Raw genomic sequence first — 6,000 nt, 5'->3', positions numbered from 1 at the left:
CATTTGTTGGGGAGGAATTAAAGAACCACCTCAGCATCGACGTAATATTTATTTTGAGGTTCAAAATCCTCGACCGGTGCATAAGTTGACCAAAGTGCCCCTTCTTTTGTCTTTTATAGTATTATCTTTTTTCTTTTTTTTTTTGGAGAACAAAAAGGTTTAAGCACGAAGACTTGTTAACGTTGAGAGAATTACTGTAACTATTTCTAAGAATTATTTATAATTCAGCTCTTGAAGCACAAAGTCGTATAGAAAATAGTAGTATGGACAGGAATGTGCTTGCGTTTTTTAACTTGATCGATCATATAAAAATTTGGCGACTATGCTAGAAAGGAAAATTAGCGAGAAGGGATAAACATGTCACAGAACACGGATTCTTCCTACCATGTATGCTAGCTGTATAATTCATCAACGGGTCCTGGCGTGTCATTTCCAGATGTTGAGAGTCAAATATTCACAGCTGAGAGCAGATGCCAATTGTCCCTGATGCTTTTTACACCCGTAAAAATTCTAGAGGAGATGATTAAGGTATCTATCTAGCTGGAGAATTGATGCAATAAAGATTATTATGTTATGTCACGTAGAAGATGTATGGGAGGGGGGCATAACAGTCATGTTATTCAAGATCTTCAGTCACTCTTGAATTTGCTGTACTAGTGTTTACTGTGCTATTCTATGGGGCCATTTGTTCTTCGTTAATAAAGAATCTAGTTGCGAGGAAAAGAGCCGGGCACCAGAAAGAAAGAAAGAAAAAGGCAGGAGAAGGGAAGAAGATACACGTAGATTATGAATTATGATCATCACGGTGGCTTTTTCTTGCTTGGACGGTAGCCCAGAAGAAAGCTTGCTTTGACTTGCGAACATTAAGCTTTGAAATTGGTGGAGTTGTTCTTCGCTTGATGCTCTTCTTTATCGCTGATTTAATTTAATATTCCATCTTAAAGTGGCTGATCATATTATATCCTGTCGAATGAGTTCTTTATTCTCCATCATCTACGTGCATTGGAAATGTTTATTCCCCATATAATTTATAAAAGAGAACGCTTCACAAAAATGGCATATATGCGTGGGGTATTTGTCAGACGAGCTTTCAACTTACTTACCTTCATTATCTGATTGGCCGAACCAATTTGTATTAGTATATATCCTTTCCTTTGATTGCTTAGGTTCACGAGTAAAGGGTCATGTCCCATATTGGTCCAAGAGATGAAGAAAGAGCGGTTAATATGTAAGTAAGGGTTCAAGTCCCAATGGCTGAAGTCTTTGGGTCAGAGTTGGATTCCTGACTTACATATTGGATTCTTTTTTTTTGGTTGCCCGCCCAGTATCCGAAGCTTTGCCCCGACTAATCCGGACCCGACCTACGTCGCGCACCTGACTTACATATTGGGTTCTTTGGTGGACTCTTTCGAGATGTTTCCCCTGTCATAAAAGACTTGCAGTAAGAAACAGCTACCCCTCCAATTAAAGATCCTTTTCTTCATATATATATATATATATATATTCTAAAAACTGATGATGGTTAGTAAAATATTGATCAATCGTAAGAATTCATAGATTTCTTTAACATATGATGATTTGTGTGTCAGTATTAAAGTATGAGAATAAGAATCTCTTTGTGCTAAAAAAAAAGAGAGAGAGAGAGAGAGAGAGAAATAGAAGAGGATGAAGAATCCCTCTCTGTGTTTTTGCGTAACTATGTGGGCACGCACACTGCAGCTTCAGTAATAATTTCCTGGCTTCCAAAAGAAACTTGCCCATGTAAAATAGTACGTAGTTACACGCAAAGCAAGCTAATAAAAAAAAAATGCAGCTGCTTAATTTTCTCCATTTCTTTTCCTGTTACTATTGCAAGTTTTTTTTTATGAAAACATGCCAAAATGCGTTAACGTGAGAAGATGAGTATAAGAGCGCAGAATGGAAAACAGGTGTAAGCGATCCATCCATTTCTGGCGACGATATAATTTCAAAGAAAAATTGGACTGTCTTACTGGAAAGAGTTTCTCTAAAACAGATTTGATTTTGTTAAAGAAACATAAATTTGTACTAGTTACTTTCCAGCTTTATCCCCGGAGGCTAATTGACATTTGAAAACTAGAATATTACGAAAGGCAAATTTCAAAGCACGCTATGCTAGTTGGCCATCAAATCAACTAAGTATAATGTGAATGTTATACAAAAATGAAATGTTTGATATCTGACTTTGACATTTATCTTCATTTGAAGAAAACTTTAACTGTGGTTTTATCAACTTTACATAGGCCAATCGTGACATCAAAATAGTTGGAACATAAATTAAGCTAAATTATCGTTCGACATTGCACGTCGTGATTATACGCAGAAATCCCTGCCCGACAGAAAAGAAAAAGGATCAAGAAATTTATGTGAAGTATGTGAGATAAAAATGTGATTAAAAAATATATTGATAATTCAAGCAAATCAATTTGTGCAAAATAATTTACCATCCAGACCATTGGAACCTCCTTTATTGGGTCTAGGGTGGAGTCTGACGAGTTAGTATTTTACTCTATTTCAAGGTAAATTGATAATTTCACATTTTATCATAATATTTTTCAATTTAATTACATCATATTTACATTTTTTTATATTATTTTTCAATCCAAATACATCAAAGGACAAACGCGCAGGAAATGGCTCTTCATTCATCAATCATGCTTTTCAAGTCTTTTTCTTTTTTAAACAGTTTAGTGCTCGGGAATTTTTTTTCATTTTGTGCTTGTTATTGAATTCAGGATGCTTTTTGTCCTTTTCTATCCTCTCCATTGCATTGAAAGCATCATACTAATACTGGTGTGAAAATTAAGACGAAGCATGAAAAATCCCCATGTAGTTGTAGGGTCATATGATATCACAATTAATAATGTCGTAGGGAAAGATGAGAACGAGAGGGCTTTGTTGTCCTTGATTTTATTAGAGTGAGTGGCATCATCACATAATCATAAGTCAAATGGGGTTTAGTAATAACAATTCAGTAATTACAGTTAGTAACGAGGATGAGATTAGTTCCAATGCGCTGTTGAAAAATCGAACTCTCAATGCTATGTTAACAGTGCTAAGTTCCTCATATATGGTTTGCACACACAAATGAGTGAGCTTTTCTTCTACCACCCCCCCCCCCCCCACCACACCAACACAGACACGGGCACACACATTATATATATATATGTATATATATATAGACGCAGACCCTTTCCCCGGCCTGAAGTCATCACTTGCCTGCTCAGTGCCCATATATAGTTGAGAATTGAAACCAACCATCACGTTATGCATCCCATATTTCCGTGAAATTTGGCGTTAAAACTTTAAAAAGTCAATGGAGCGGACTATGACAAAGATTATTGAATGAATGAATGAGTTGATGATTGTTTGTGTTTTAGTGTTAACCACCAAAAAGAAATCTGGAATGATGATTTTCAACTTTTTGAAGACAAGGAGGCAGACAGCCTCTCTCTACGTCTTTGGCCTTACCTCACCTGTTATGAGCCACTAGTTGGCTAGCGGCAGCACCAAGTCCTGACTGTTTCGACCCAAAATGTCAACGAATTTAGATAAGCAAATCACCTCGATCGCTCTCACTGCCATTAGCCATTACGTACCATATATAGTCCATGTCCAGCCTCTGTGGACTATGGTTCACCTTTTATAGCTAATCTACCTCTAATTATGATGCTTAGGTACAAGCTTGACGAAGAAAATGATAGAAAGTGCTGCAGTTAAAACTTAAAAGAAGGATGGATGTATAGCCATCCCACTAAGAAAATCGATTTAAATATTGATGCATAAATTATGTTGCAGTAAATTTTTAGAATTAATCTTTTCTATACCATCAGTTTATGAGCGTTTAAACTGATATAATATGGTATGCATCTAAACCCTTTGATTTGATGTATACACATTCATAGATAGATAGTATATAAAGGATTTACCCAAAGTTTTATATATATATATATATATATATATATATGCAGCTGATCATGATTCAATGTGAAATTCCACTTTGAACTGTGTGTTTCACCAGCTCAATCAATTCATGCCTATAGAGGAATTCAATGGCAACGCAATTCGAGCAGCAGATTGCGAGTGGTTTAGCTTATAGAAGTAACAGCTTGAGCCAGACAGTACGTATATAATTAGTCAAACAAATGATGTCCCCTTTCACGTTGAACATATCAACCCAGGAAACCTCCCTTCATCGTCTTATCTTTAGAACCGATAAAAGAAGGCCTTGTTCCCCCCATTTACAGGCCACAAAAGAACCGCAGACAAAGCAGTTTTTGGAAAGAGTATTGCCATTACTTGTCCTCTTCATTCGTCATATTCTTGATTCCTCAATTCATTCCTACTTGATAAGAGCACTCATGACCGCACGTGTTCACAACTTCACATACCAAAAAAGTAAACAGGTTTTTTCCTGCAACTGATCAGCAGCAGCCAACCACTGATCATCAATTGATTGCTGATTAATGCACAGATTAATGAGTCCAATCCAGTTTTTACTGCTGCCTGCGTGAATTGCAAATATTTCAGACATTAGTAATTCTTCCACCCCTTCTTGTTTTTCTTCTTTTTCCACTCAACCCGCACCAGAGGTGGGGGCGCTTCCTTGAGATATCAAGCGCGAATAAAGTATTAATGACAACCTTAATTTAATATACAAAACAAGATGAAATTAAAAAAATGCGAAGACAGGCAACATCTTTGCTGACATAATTCAAGCCATGCACGTAATGGAGAGCAAGAAAGTCACACACACACACAGCTATATATGATCATATGATGATGTTCAATATTGGCGGTTTATGCACGCATGGGCTAGGGGATGAATATTGTTTCCATTTTCTGCAACAGCCCCGTCAGCTCAGTCCTGCCTGCAACTTTGCCCATTTCGTAATTCTTAATTATTGCTTTTATTTTTGTGGCTAATCCAATTTATATCCAACCTCCCACGCCCAGCCAGACCACGAAAGGAAAACCCTTCTTCTCATCTTCTCTTTCTTCACTTAATTTTCTGGCCTTCCAACTGTATCAGCGAGATGCCATATCGAGGTTGTACTACATCACCAGAATCAAATCAATATGGTCTCGTTCACTCACGCACGCTATGTATATTGTATTCTTTTATTTTCAAACCTAGCTGGCAATCAGGATTTTGGGAAATGGATAGGACCCACTAGTGGTATGGTCCACGGGTACGGACCCCATATTAGTCTCTTCATAAAATGATTGTACAATGATAGAGTGTAAAAGGATCTCTACTCATACTCGTCATTTATGTGGACTTAAGTAAACATTTTCATACCTCTCCACAAAAATTAGGAGATACATTTCGACCTGCTCTGTTATCAACTTCATCCTATACTAAGTTTGGGAGTTTAGGATAGAAAAGAGAAGAAGTGAAAACTTAAGTTACAAGAGAAGAGAAATGATTGTTATGTTGTTTGGGAGTTTTGAGAATTAGTGGAATGATTTTGAATATTAAAATCATTAAATATTTGTTCAAGGCATTTTTAAGGATAAAAGTGGTATTTTTAAAAAATTTTACAAGCTTCCTCCAACTTTCTCTCCAATTTGGGAGGAAAAATTTTGTCCACTATTCATCCTTCCATTTCCTTTCTTTTCTCTCTTACTTAAAACTCACAAACAAAGGAAAATCAGGCTTTCTCTTCTTTCCCTTTCTTTTCTGTTCGAATCCTCAACTCCCAAAGGCACCCTAAAAGATTTAACTAAACATGTAGTAGAATGTATGAAGATTTGGTCGAGAAGGCATTGCTATAGCGATCAAGGATAAGATCCAGAGTCATTGGTTCAATTTGATTCTTTCCCTGAGTATTAAAAAATAATTTGAGGGGGAAAAAAAACAGAAGATATGTAACCTTTCTTAGGAGACAATAATCCTTGTCATGTTTCTAAATTGGACAAGCAAGCACTAGGATGGGTTTTATAATTTAGATTTTCTGACGCAAATAGACCACCCAACTT

Source organism: Coffea eugenioides, chromosome 1 (genome assembly GCF_003713205.1).
Source record: "Coffea eugenioides isolate CCC68of chromosome 1, Ceug_1.0, whole genome shotgun sequence".
Taxonomy (NCBI): domain Eukaryota; kingdom Viridiplantae; phylum Streptophyta; class Magnoliopsida; order Gentianales; family Rubiaceae; genus Coffea; species Coffea eugenioides.
The sequence above is the reverse complement of the archived record's forward strand: the minus strand, read 5'-3'. Positions refer to the sequence as shown.